Raw genomic sequence first — 13072 nt, 5'->3', positions numbered from 1 at the left:
GAATCCTGAAATTGTTGTTTGGGAAAGAAATGGTACTAAATTTGATACAGTTTGGATTCGGGTGAATAAATAGAGCTTGAATCCTGAAATTTGGAATTACGATTACAGTCGAAGAGTAGGATTCAGGTTGTTTTGAAAAAGCAAACTTATGGTTACACTAAATGGTACTAAATTTAGTACAATTTGTATGTAGGTGAACGGATAGCGGTGGAATCCTGCAATTTGAAAGTATGATTATTGTAGCCCTGTTGCGTTGAGGAAGTTTTGAAAATTGGTACGAAAATTCTAAATTGTTCTAAATTTAGTACAATTTTAATTTGGTTTAACGGATAGAGTTTGAATCCTAAAATGAGGTAGTTTTGGAAAATCTTACTATGGGTACGAATAGTTCGACTTGATACTAAGTTTGGTACAATTTGGAATTGGACGAACGGATACAGCTGGAATCTTGAGATTTGGAATTAATGTAATTATTATGGAATTTACTGTAATTATTTTGTATTAATGTCCGTGTATGGCTGAGATATGTCGTCGAAATACGTACCATAAGTATACGAAAATTACTTAATGGTACTCTATTTGTTTTTGGGTGTAGGGACAGTGCTGGAATTTTTATTTTTTGGAGTTAGGGTGTGTATTGGTGTGCAACGTTGATCTCGCTGTTAATGTGTAAGGGTGAGATACGGCTGATCTTTTTGAAAATCGAACTTAAGGGGTACGTACAGTACTAAGATAAAAATAAATATTGATTAAAATTGGTATTAGTGCGACCAAATTTTCAGTGTTTGTCATTTCCATATTATATATTGTTTATTTGTTTTTTATATCCTTTCCGCATACGAAGTAGCGGGCATTTTGCTAGTCTATATATATAAAAGAGTAAAGTGATGATGTGATCTACAACGCCCAGACGAAACGGCTGAAGCTAGAATCCCCAAATTTTGTGTGAGGATTAGTCTTGGGGCAAAGGTGCTCAATAAGGCTGGGTTTTTGGAAATTCGTCCTAGAAGGGTACGAAAAGTACTAAAATGTACTAAAAATGGTACCATTTGTGTGGGGGGCCGACTAAGAATCAACGCCCAGACGAAAGGGCTGAAGCTAGAATTCCCAAATTTTAGGTGAGGATTAGTCTTGGGGCGAAGGTGCTCGATAAGGCTGGGTTTTTGGAAATTCGTCCTACAAGGGTGCGAAAAGCACTAAAATGTACTAAAAATTGTCAAATTTGTGTGGGGGGCCGACTAGGAATCAACGCCCAGACGAAAAGGCTGAAGCTAGAATTCCCAAATTTTGGGTGAGGATTAGTCTTGGGGCGAAGGTGCTCGATAAGGCTGGGTTTTTGGAAATTCGTCCTACAAGGGTGCGTAAAGCACTAAAATGTACTAAAAATGGTCAAATTTGTGTGGGGGGCCGACTAGGAATCAACGACCAGGCGAAACGGCTGAAGCTAGAATTCCCAAATTTTGGGTGAGGATTAGTCTTGGGGCGAAGGTGCTCGATAAGGCTGGGTTTTTGGAAATTCGTCCTACAAGGGTGCGAAAAGCACTAAAATGTACTAAAAATGGTCAAATTTGTGTGGGGGGGCGACTAAGAATCAACGCCCAGGCGAAACGGCTGAAGCTAGAATTCCCAAATTTTGGGTGAGGATTAGTCTTGGGGCGAAGGTGCTCGATAAGGCTGGGTTTTTGGAAATTCATCCTACAAGGGTGCGAAAAGCACTAAAATGTACTAAAAATGGTCAAATTTGTGTGGGGGGCCGACTAAGAATCAACGCCCAGGCGAAACGGCTGAAGCTAGAATTCCCAAATTTTGGGTGAGGATTAGTCTTGGAGCGAAGGTGCTCGATAAGGCTGGGTTTTTGGAAATTCGTCCTACAAGGGTGCGAAAAGCACTAAAATGTACTAAAAATTTTCAAATTTGTGTGGCTGACCGCCTAATAATCAACGCCCAGACGAAACGGCTGAAGCTGGAAACCTGAAATTTGTGTGGGGGGCCGACTAGGAATCAACGCCCAGGCGAAACGGCTGAAGCTAGAATTCCCAAATTTTGGGTGAGGATTAGTCTTGGGGCGAAGGTGCTCGATAAGGCTGGGTTTTTGGAAATTCGTCCTACAAGGGTGCGAAAAGCACTAAAATGTACTAAAAATGGTCAAATTTGTGTGGGGGCCCAGACGAAACGGCTGAAGCTAGAATTCCCTAATTTTGGGTGAGGATTAGTCTTGGGGCGAAGGTGCTCGATAAAGCTGGGTTTTTGGAAATTCGTCCTACAAGGGTGCGAAAAGCACTAAAATGTACTAAAAATGGTCAAATTTGTGTGGGGGGTCGACTAAGAATCAACGCCCAGACGAAACGGCTGAAGCTAGAATTCCCTAATTTTGGGTGAGGATTAGTCTTGGGGCGAAGGTGCTCGCTAAGGCTGGGTTTTTGGAAATTCGTCCTACAAGGGTGCGAAAAGCACTAAAATGTACTAAAAATGGTCAAATTTGTGTGGGGGAAACGGCTGAAGCTAGAATTCCCAAATTTTGGGTGAGGATTAGTCTTGGGGCGAAGGTGCTCGATAAGGCTGGGTTTTTGGAAATTCGTCCTACAAGGGTGCGAAAAGCACTAAAATGTACTAAAAATGGTCAAATTTGTGTGGCTGACCGCCTAATAATCAACGCCCAGACGAAACGGCTGAAGCTGGAAACCTGAAATTTGTGTGGGGGGCCGACTAGGAATCAACGCCCAGGCGAAACGGCTGAAGCTAGAATTCCCAAATTTTGGGTGAGGATTAGTCTTGGGGCGAAGGTGCTCGATAAGGCTGGGTTTTTGGAAATTCGTCCTACAAGGGTGCGAAAAGCACTAAAATGTACTAAAAATGGTCAAATTTGTGTGGAGGGCCGACTAGGAATCAAAGCCCAGACGAAACGGCTAAAGCTAGAATTCCCAAATTTTGGGTGAGGATTAGTCTTGGGGCGAAGGTGCTCGATAAGGCTGGGTTTTTGGAAATTCGTCCTACAAGGGTGCGAAAAGCACTAAAATGTACTAAAAATGGTCAAATTTGTGTGGGGGCCGACTAGGAATCAACGCCCAGACGAAACGGCTGAAGCTAGAATTCCCTAATTTTGGGTGAGGATTAGTCTTGGGGCGAAGGTACTCGATAAAGCTGGGTTTTTGGAAATTCGTCCTACAAGGGTGCGAAAAGCACTAAAATGTACTAAAAATGGTCAAATTTGTGTGGGGGGCCGACTAAGAATCAACGCCCAGGCGAAACGGCTGAAGCTAGAATTCCCAAATTTTGGGTGAGGATTAGTCTTGGGGCGAAGGTGCTCGATAAGGCTGGGTTTTTGGAAATTCGTCCTACAAGGGTGCGAAAAACACTAAAATGTACTAAAAATGGTCAAATTTGTGTGGGGGCCGACTAGGAATCAACGCCCAGACGAAACGGCTAAAGCTAGAATTCCCTAATTTTGGGTGAGGATTAGTCTTGGGGCGAAGGTGCTCGATAAAGCTGGGTTTTTGGAAATTCGTCCTACAAGGGTGCGAAATGCACTAAAATGTACTAAAAATGGTCAAATTTGTGTGGGGGGCGACTAAGAATCAACGCCCAGGCGAAACGGCTGAAGCTAGAATTCCCAAATTTTGGGTGAGGATTAGTCTTGGGGCGAAGGTGCTCGATAAGGCTGGGTTTTTGGAAATTCATCCTACAAGGGTGCGAAAAGCACTAAAATGTACTAAAAATGGTCAAATTTGTGTGGGGGGCCGACTAGGAATCAACGCCCAGGCGAAACGGCTGAAGCTAGAATTCCCAAATTTTGGGTGAGGATTAGTCTTGGGGCGAAGGTGCTCGATAAGGCTGGGTTTTTGGAAATTCGTCCTACAAGGGTGCGAAAAGCACTAAAATGTACTAAAAATGGTCAAATTTGTGTGGGGGCCGACTAAGAATCAACGCCCAGACGAAACGGCTGAAGCTAGAATTCCCTAATTTTGGGTGAGGATTAGTCTTGGGGCGAAGGTGCTCGATAAAGCTGGGTTTTTGGAAATTCGTCCTACAAGGGTGCGAAAAGCACTAAAATGTACTAAAAATGGTCAAATTTGTGTGGGGGGTCGACTAAGAATCAACGCCCAGACGAAACGGCTGAAGCTAGAATTCCCTAATTTTGGGTGAGGATTAGTCTTGGGGCGAAGGTGCTCGCTAAGGCTGGGTTTTTGGAAATTCGTCCTACAAGGGTGCGAAAAGCACTAAAATGTACTAAAAATGGTCAAATTTGTGTGGGGGCCGACTAAGAATCAACGCCCAGGCGAAACGGCTGAAGCTAGAATTCCCAAATTTTGGGTGAGGATTAGTCTTGGGGCGAAGGTGCTCGATAAGGCTGGGTTTTTGGAAATTCGTCCTACAAGGGTGCGAAAAGCACTAAAATGTACTAAAAATGGTCAAATTTGTGTGGGGGCCGACTAAGAATCAACGCCCAGACGAAACGGCTGAAGCTAGAATTCCCAAATTTTGGGTGAGGATTAGTCTTGGGGCGAAGGTGCTCGATAAGGCTGGGTTTTTGGAAATTCGTCCTACAAGGGTGCGAAAAGCACTAAAATGTACTAAAAATGGTCAAATTTGTGTGGGGGCCGACTAGGAATCAAAGCCCAGACGAAACGGCTGAAGCTAGAATTCCCAAATTTTGGGTGAGGATTAGTCTTGGGGCGAAGGTGCTCGATAAGGCTGGGTTTTTGGAAATTCGTCCTACAAGGGTGCGAAAAGCACTAAAATGTACTAAAAATGGTCAAATTTGTGTGGGGGCCGACTAGGAATCAACGCCCAGACGAAACGGCTGAAGCTAGAATTCCCTAATTTTGGGTGAGGATTAGTCTTGGGGCGAAGGTGCTCGATAAAGCTGGGTTTTTGGAAATTCGTCCTACAAGGGTGCGAAAAGCACTAAAATGTACTAAAAATGGTCAAATTTGTGTGGGGGGCCGACTAAGAATCAACGCCCAGGCGAAACGGCTGAAGCTAGAATTCCCAAATTTTGGGTGAGGATTAGTCTTGGGGCGAAGGTGCTCGATAAGGCTGGGTTTTTGGAAATTCGTCCTACAAGGGTGCGAAAAACACTAAAATGTACTAAAAATTGTCAAATTTGTGTGGGGGCCGACTAGGAATCAACGCCCAGACGAAACGGCTGAAGCTAGAATTCCCTAATTTTGGGTGAGGATTAGTTTTGGGGCGAAGGTGCTCGATAAAGCTGGGTTTTTGGAAATTCGTCCTACAAGGGTGCGAAAAGCACTAAAATGTACTAAAAATGGTCAAATTTGTGTGGGGGGGGCGACTAAGAATCAACGCCCAGGCGAAACGGCTGAAGCTAGAATTCCCAAATTTTGGGTGAGGATTAGTCTTGGGGCGAAGGTGCTCGATAAGGCTGGGTTTTTGGAAATTCATCCTACAAGGGTGCGAAAAGCACTAAAATGTACTAAAAATGGTCAAATTTGTGTGGGGGCCGACTAGGAATCAACGCCCAGACGAAACGGCTGAAGCTAGAATTCCCTAATTTTGGGTGAGGATTAGTCTTGGGGCGAAGGTGCTCGATAAAGCTGGGTTTTTGGAAATTCGTCCTACAAGGGTGCGAAAAGCACTAAAATGTACTAAAAATGGTCAAATTTGTGTGGGGGGCCGACTAAGAATCAACGCCCAGGCGAAACGGCTGAAGCTAGAATTCCCAAATTTTGGGTGAGGATTAGTCTTGGAGCGAAGGTGCTCGATAAGGCTGGGTTTTTGGAAATTCGTCCTACAAGGGTGCGAAAAGCACTAAAATGTACTAAAAATTTTCAAATTTGTGTGGCTGACCGCCTAATAATCAACGCCCAGACGAAACGGCTGAAGCTGGAAACCTGAAATTTTGTGTGAGGGTTAGTTTTGGGGCGAAGGTGCTCCATAAGGCTGGGTTTTTGGAAATTCGTCCTGCAAGGGTGCGAAAAGCACTAAAATGTACTAAAAATTGTCAAATTTGTGTGGCTGACCGCCCAGACGAAACGGCTGAAGCTAGAAACCTGAAATTTTGTGTGAGTGTTAGTCTTGGGCGAAGGTGCTCGATAAGGCTGGGTTTTTGGAAATTTGTCCTACAAGGGTGCGAAAAGCACTAAAATGTACTAAAAATGGTAACATTTGTGTGGCTGACTGATTAATAATCAACGCTCAGACGAAACGGCGAAAGCTAGAATCTTGAAAATTTGTGTGAGGGTTAATCTTGGGGCGAAGGTGCTCGATAAGGCTGGGACTAAAAATTGTCTCATTTGTGTGTCTGACCGCCTTATAATCAATGCCCAGACAAAACGGATGAAGCTAGAAGCTTGAAATTTTGAGTGTAGGTTGGTGTTGGTATGTAGGCGTGATAAAAGGCTCGGTTTTTGGAAATTCGAACTGGAAGGGTACGAAAAGTACTAAATGGTACTAAATATGGTACCCTTTGTATTAGGCAAACGGGAAAAGCTAGAATTCTGAAATTTGGGTTGAGGGTCACTGGTGGAGAGTTAGAAAGATGTTCCAAAGGGTTTTTGGAATTTCGACGTAGAAGTGTACGGAAAGTACTAAAAGTTATAAAATTTAGTACCAGTTGTATATTTTGAACGGCTATAGCTAGAATCTTGAAATTTGGTATGGAAAGAAAGGATGGGAGGTGGTGTTTATGAAAGGAAATTCGTTCTCATGTGTACGAAAAGTACTAAAGTGTACTAAATTTAGTACAATTTGGATTTGAGTGAGCGGATAAACCTGGAAACTTGAATTTTAAAATTAAGACTACTATTGAAGAGTAGGATTGAGATATGAGGGTTATTTTTGGAAATTCGTACTTATGTGTACGAAAAGTACTAAATTTGGTACAATTTGGATTTGGGTGAATGGATAGAGGTGGAATCCTGAAATTTTGAATTATTATTACTGTTAGAGTATAGGATTGAGGTAGTTTTGAAAATTTGTACTTATTCGTAAGAAAAGTACTAAACGGTCGTGAATTTGGTACAATTTGGATTTGGGAACGGAATCAAGATTACTGTTGGACTGTAGCATTGAGTTAATCTTGGAAATTCGTACCTATGGGTACGGAAAATACTAAATTTGGTACAATGGTACTAAATTTGGTACAATTTAAATTTAGGTAAACGGACAGAGCTGGAATCTTATAAATTGAATTAAGATTTCTATTGAGCTGTAGGATTGACCAAGTTGTGGAAATTTGGATTTGGGTGAATGGATATAGGTGGAATCCTGTAATTTGGAATCAAGATTACTGTTGGACTGTAGCATTGAGTTAATCTTGGAAATTCGTACCTATGGGTAAGGAAAATACTAAATTTGGTACAATGGTACTCAATTTGGTACAATTTAAATTTAGGTAAACGGACAGAGCTGGAATCTTATAAATTAAATTAAGATTTCTATTGGTACTCAATTTGGATTTGGGTGCACGGATAGAGCTGGAATCCTGAAATCTGGAATTAAGGTTACTGATGGAGTGAAGGATTGAGGTAGTTTTGGAAATTCATACTTATGGGTACGGAAGGTACTAAATGTACTAAATTTGGTACAATCTGGATTTGGGTGAACAGATAGAGCTGGAATCCTGAAATTTATAATTAAATTTACTTATGGGGTGTAAGATTGAGGTAGTTTTGGAAATTCGTACTCATGGGTACGGAAAGTACTTAATGGTACTAACTTTGGTATACTTTAGATTTGGGTGAACGAATAGAGCTGGAATCCTGAAATTTGGAATTAAGATTACTGTTGGACTGTTGGATTGAGTTAGTCTTGGAAATTCGTACTTATGTGTACGGAAAGTACTAAATTTGGTACAATTGAAATTTACGCGGACCGATAGAGCTGGAATCTTGAAATTTGGAATTATGATTACTTATTGTTGGAGTGTAGGGTTAAGGAAGTTTTGGAAATTCCTACTTATGGGCATGGAATGTACTAAGTGGTACTAAATTGGTACAATTTATATTTGGGTGAACGGAGAGAGCTGCAATCCTGAATTTTAGATTACTGTTGGAGTGTAGGACTGAGATAGTTTTGGAAGTTCGTACTTATGGTTACGAAAAGTACTAAATGCTACTTAATTTAGTTTCAGGTGGACGGATAGGGTAATATCTTGAAATTTGGAATTACTGTTGGAGATAGTTATTGAAATTCGTACTTTCATACGAAAAGTATTAATGGTATTATGAATAGATATGGAATTCGGAAATTTGGTATTATAGACCCTCTTGATGAGTAGGGTTGAGATATCGATGTGGTTGTGGATATAACTCAAACTGTTATTGTGTAAATTAGTAGAGTTGAAATTGTGAAATTCGATATTATGTGTACGTACTTATGTATACGAAAAATACTAAATTGCGGTTGGGATTATGTTTTGGATAAAAGGCAGTAGTTTTTTAACTTATACATATTTTTTAACTTATACATATACTGAATTTGGTACCAGTTTGGCGTTGAAGGGATAAAGTAGAATTTCGAATTGTTGTTGAGGGATGGTGTTGGTGTTTTTAAATGCATACAAATTCTGAAATTAAGCTTAGGGCTGGCTTACTTATTGAGAAATACACAATGGTATTAAATTTGACCTTGGTGTAGCAATGAAGCTGGAATAATATAATTAGTGTGTGAAAAGTGCAAAATTGCAATCAATTTGGTATTGGGCTAAGGAATAGGTATATTATCTATTTGACAGGTCCATTTTTAGAAGTGGTCGTACAATAAATGTACTAGGAGTATTAAGTAATACTAAATATTGAAGCACTGGTATTGGGTGAATCGATAATTGAAATTTGTTGTGAGGATCACTGTTGAGATTGGATCAGAATGTTTATTAAAATCCACCTTTAAATGTATGAAAGGTTTCCATGTAATACTATTGACATTGGGTGAACAAGTAGAGCTAAAACTGTAACAAGCTAATGAGCTAAGATTCTGGATTCTAAAAATTGTACTGAATAATGTTCTATTGTTTCTATGTTAACACGAATTCGGTTTCTAAATAATGTAATAATTGTTTCACAAACATCCCAGACGGGACAAAGGAGACTTCTCTCATATCAATGAGTGCACCCCGATTCATATTAGATCAATGATATGGGACGTACTGATTATCGCGGAGTCCGAACGGCGTGCCTTACGACACCATTTGTAGAGAAGTTTTACATGACTGAAATACTCAGTAAATGTCGCCAACATTACTGAGACGTATTTTGCAACCGTCGAAAATTTGATGTTGCCTGACCGGGGAATCGACCGGTTTTCTACATTTTGATATCACAAATTCCAAAATTCGGACTGAAATTTAAAATTTAGGTCGCTGTTGAAGTGTAGAGGTCTTTTTTTCTTTGAGATTCGAACAAAACATGCACGAACAGTACTTGAAAGAAATTAAATATCAATTTAAATACCTATAAGTACATTAAAATGTTCAGTGTTCACCATATTAAATGTTTATTTGAATATTATTTCTTTTCCTCATACGAAGTAGCGGGCATTTTGCTAGTCTTCTTATATTTTATGTCTTTGTAAATCCAGTGGGTTTCAATTGTCAATGTCATTGCATTTATGTATGTCAAATAAAAAATTTATAATGTAAACCAGATATTGAACCCTTTGAAAATTCTGAAAACATACCCTGTAGGAAATGTAAATAGTAATTCTATACTGATTTACTACTGACGTTGTCAACAGTAGTGCGATTCTCTAACAGATTTTTTGAGTTACCGACAAATGTCGGTAAAATAAAAACGCAAAATTATCAATGAAAAGTTCAAATAAAGTTGACAACACTGTTGCTATCGGAAGAACTTTACGACTACTTTCTTTTGGTCGCTAACTTACCGAAAAATATCGTTAATTACCGAATTTTTAAGCATTTTACCGATAGTTGTCGGTAACTCAAAAAATGTGTTAGAGAATAGCACTACAGTTCTATTTACAAATTGTAGACAACTCATGTAATTGCCTATAGACATTTTGTTGTTTTGGGGGTAGTGAGTCAATAGAGACATTGGATGTAGTGAGTCACCATAATAGTAGACAAAATGGTGACATGTCGATACTTTGCCCCAAGCTTCCTACATGGTAAAATAGAATACAGTCCTCAGTCAATTTTGATTAGATTTTTTGATTCACACAACTCTTGCCGAAAGTTGTTTCAGGGGTGTGCACTAAAGTTTGCTATACTCGAACTAATAATAATTTATGAATTTTTTTTATTTTTATATTTATTATTTATTTTTGTATAATTTTTAGCAAATCCAATTCTCATTATAAAATAAAATAAAATAAAATTCGAAATTATTACAATTTAATAATTGGTGAAGACAATAATTAAAAATGAAAATTAATATATGTACCGAAAACAATAAAATCATATGGTTACACTCATGTGATCGTTTCCAAGCTCTGAAAATAGTTTTTAATTTTATATTTAAACTTATGTTCGTAGCTGGTGCCTTGCAATTCGTGAGGAAGAGAATTCCAGAGACTTACAGTGCTTATAAAAAATTGCCAATCTGATACAAGGCTCTGCCGTCTCAAGATTGGATCTTGCGAATTTTAGACGTTCAAAGAGATATTTAGGTTTTCCGTTATATATAACTTTCTGTAGGAATATTGGGGCTTACATACGGAGAAGAGAGTTTAAACTGATGCCATACAGGGATTTACTATATTACGAAATATGCTCAGAACTACGCAAGCCACAAACATAGCGAACGATACTGTTAAAAGTTACATTCAGTTTGCGTCTACTCAGAGACTCGCAGTTCGCAAAGAGCTCGCAGCCGTAAATTAATCCTGGAACCATGGTTTCAGAGTCGGTGTCTACGAGTCGGAGTCGAGCAATTTTGTTCTTGTTCCAAATTTAATGTTATATTTCTATAACGCGGAAAAATAACATTAAATTTGGAACAAGAACATTTTTTAAATCATTATTTATTTTAAAAGAAAGGTATAAGTAAACATATATGCAAACAGTATATTATACTAAGTTAAAAGACAATTCACAGGACACTTACTATCCTCTGAAGTGTAGTTTATTCATCCCTTTTTTTGATCCAATTGATTCTTTACATTTTCCTATCACAATCGAATTAAGATTGGACCTTTACAAACTGGTTTACATCCAGTTTGAAACTTGGTCATGAATTGCTTATAATTTTTATTGCATGTAGTCCTTATGATTTGTATTACTCCTTCATTTCACATATTTTGAAAGCCTAAAGATTTTTTCATGCGGAAGAATTCCGTCCAGAATATACTCGTGCAAAAAAAGGAAAGCCGACAAAAACTTTCTAACTTTGCTATTTTTCCATGTAAAATTCGGCAGAAACAATATTGATATGTTCGAATGTATTCGAACGAATGCTTCTAATAAATATGTAAGAAAAAAACTAACACATTAGCCTATATAGGCCAAATTATAGGAAAAAGTTAAAATTTTGGGCACATTTTATTAATTTTTAGTGGTATAGTAATTCACTTTCGGAGTCGACCCGGAGTCGGAGTCGGAGCCGGAGTCGTGAAAAAAACTCGTCTGGAGTTGGAGTCGGAGTCGAGCCAAAAAGGTATGGGGGCACACGACATAACCAAAATAACATAACCGTTTGCTTCTCACTAATTTTATCATCGTATTATAACATATATGTATATCACTTAATATTATATATAACTTTTCATTTTTGAGAAAAAATGTGAAAAACTCATAACCCTAGTAGTCGTCTAATATTAATTGGGGTAAATGACTGAGTAAGCCATAGAGCACGTAATTTAGCATTGCCCACTGCTTGATTTATATGGTTTGTCCAGCCTAAAGAAGAGTTGATGATTACGCCGAGATTTTTTGCGCTCTGAACAATTGCTATATTTTCACGATTTAGTGAAATTACAATGTTTTCTATGGTGAAATTTTTCCTTTTGTGAATAGCTAAACACATAGATTTCTTAGGATTTAAGGCAAACCCGTTTGCATTGGCCCATTTGCAGACTCTGTTGAGGTAGTCGTTTATATTATCAATGCACTGACTGATATCGTCGACAGAACAGCTCAGGTATATCTGAACATCAGCGTACATGTGTATTCGACTGTGCACTAGTTGTAGGACCAATAACACTGTGAACCGAAATTTTGGGGGGTGGAAAATTCCTATTGGAGATGAAAGCCTTTGGTGAGTATATACAGAACCCCGAAGGACAGATTCGCCGTGAGTCGAACTTTCGCGATATGGCGTGATGAATATTTTGCTGGAGACCTTAAAAGCCATCTGGAATCAGCGTTATATCATTGTTCGCTGTTGTTTAAGCTTATATTTAAGATAACATGTCTTCAGTCAAATCAAATGAGGATTTTTTTCGTAGAACATTTCGACCTTCTAACTCGCTTCCTTCAATGTCCTTTTCGTCCTTTATTTCAAGAACCGCAATGAAAGTGGCACAAGATGACATTTTTCAGCTTCGGAATATTCTAAGAAAATGTCGCTCGGAAGATTTTAGCTACGGTTCCCAAAGACATAAAATCGATAAAATCTTGTTTAAGAGGTCGTTTTTCACTTTTATATCTATTTATTTCAATATATTATTGTTAACCTATTGGTGACCTAGAATTCTCGGATTCATTAAAACAGTTGTATCTTGTTTTCCTAAGCACGTTAATTTCATTATTTTTTGGAATAAAGATCCGGATATCCGAATTATGGAACCGGTTATTCTGATATTAAAACCGAATTTTTATCCGGTTTTTATGAACCGATTAACCGTATATGTATATCATTAGGAAGCTATTAAAATTGACAATCAGATATGACTAATATGCATTAGACGTTTTAAGCGGTTATGATGGTGGAACAAAAAAACCGTATTTTGAACCGTTTCTTAACGTTTGTGAGGATACATTTCCGTGCGTGAAAAAAATTATGATCATGACCTGGGGGGTGGAAAGTTCTTTTTGGAGGTGAAAGCCCTTTGTGTGGACATACAGAACCCTGAAGGGCAGATCCGCCGTGAGTCGAACCTTTCTGTTATGGCGGGTTGAATTCTGGGATGGTGATCCATAATTACAAGTGTTAAA

This window comes from Musca autumnalis, unplaced genomic scaffold (assembly GCF_047663935.1).
Source record: "Musca autumnalis isolate F117 unplaced genomic scaffold, ASM4766393v1 scaffold_1, whole genome shotgun sequence".
Classification (NCBI taxonomy): domain Eukaryota; kingdom Metazoa; phylum Arthropoda; class Insecta; order Diptera; family Muscidae; genus Musca; species Musca autumnalis.
The sequence above is the reverse complement of the archived record's forward strand: the minus strand, read 5'-3'. Positions refer to the sequence as shown.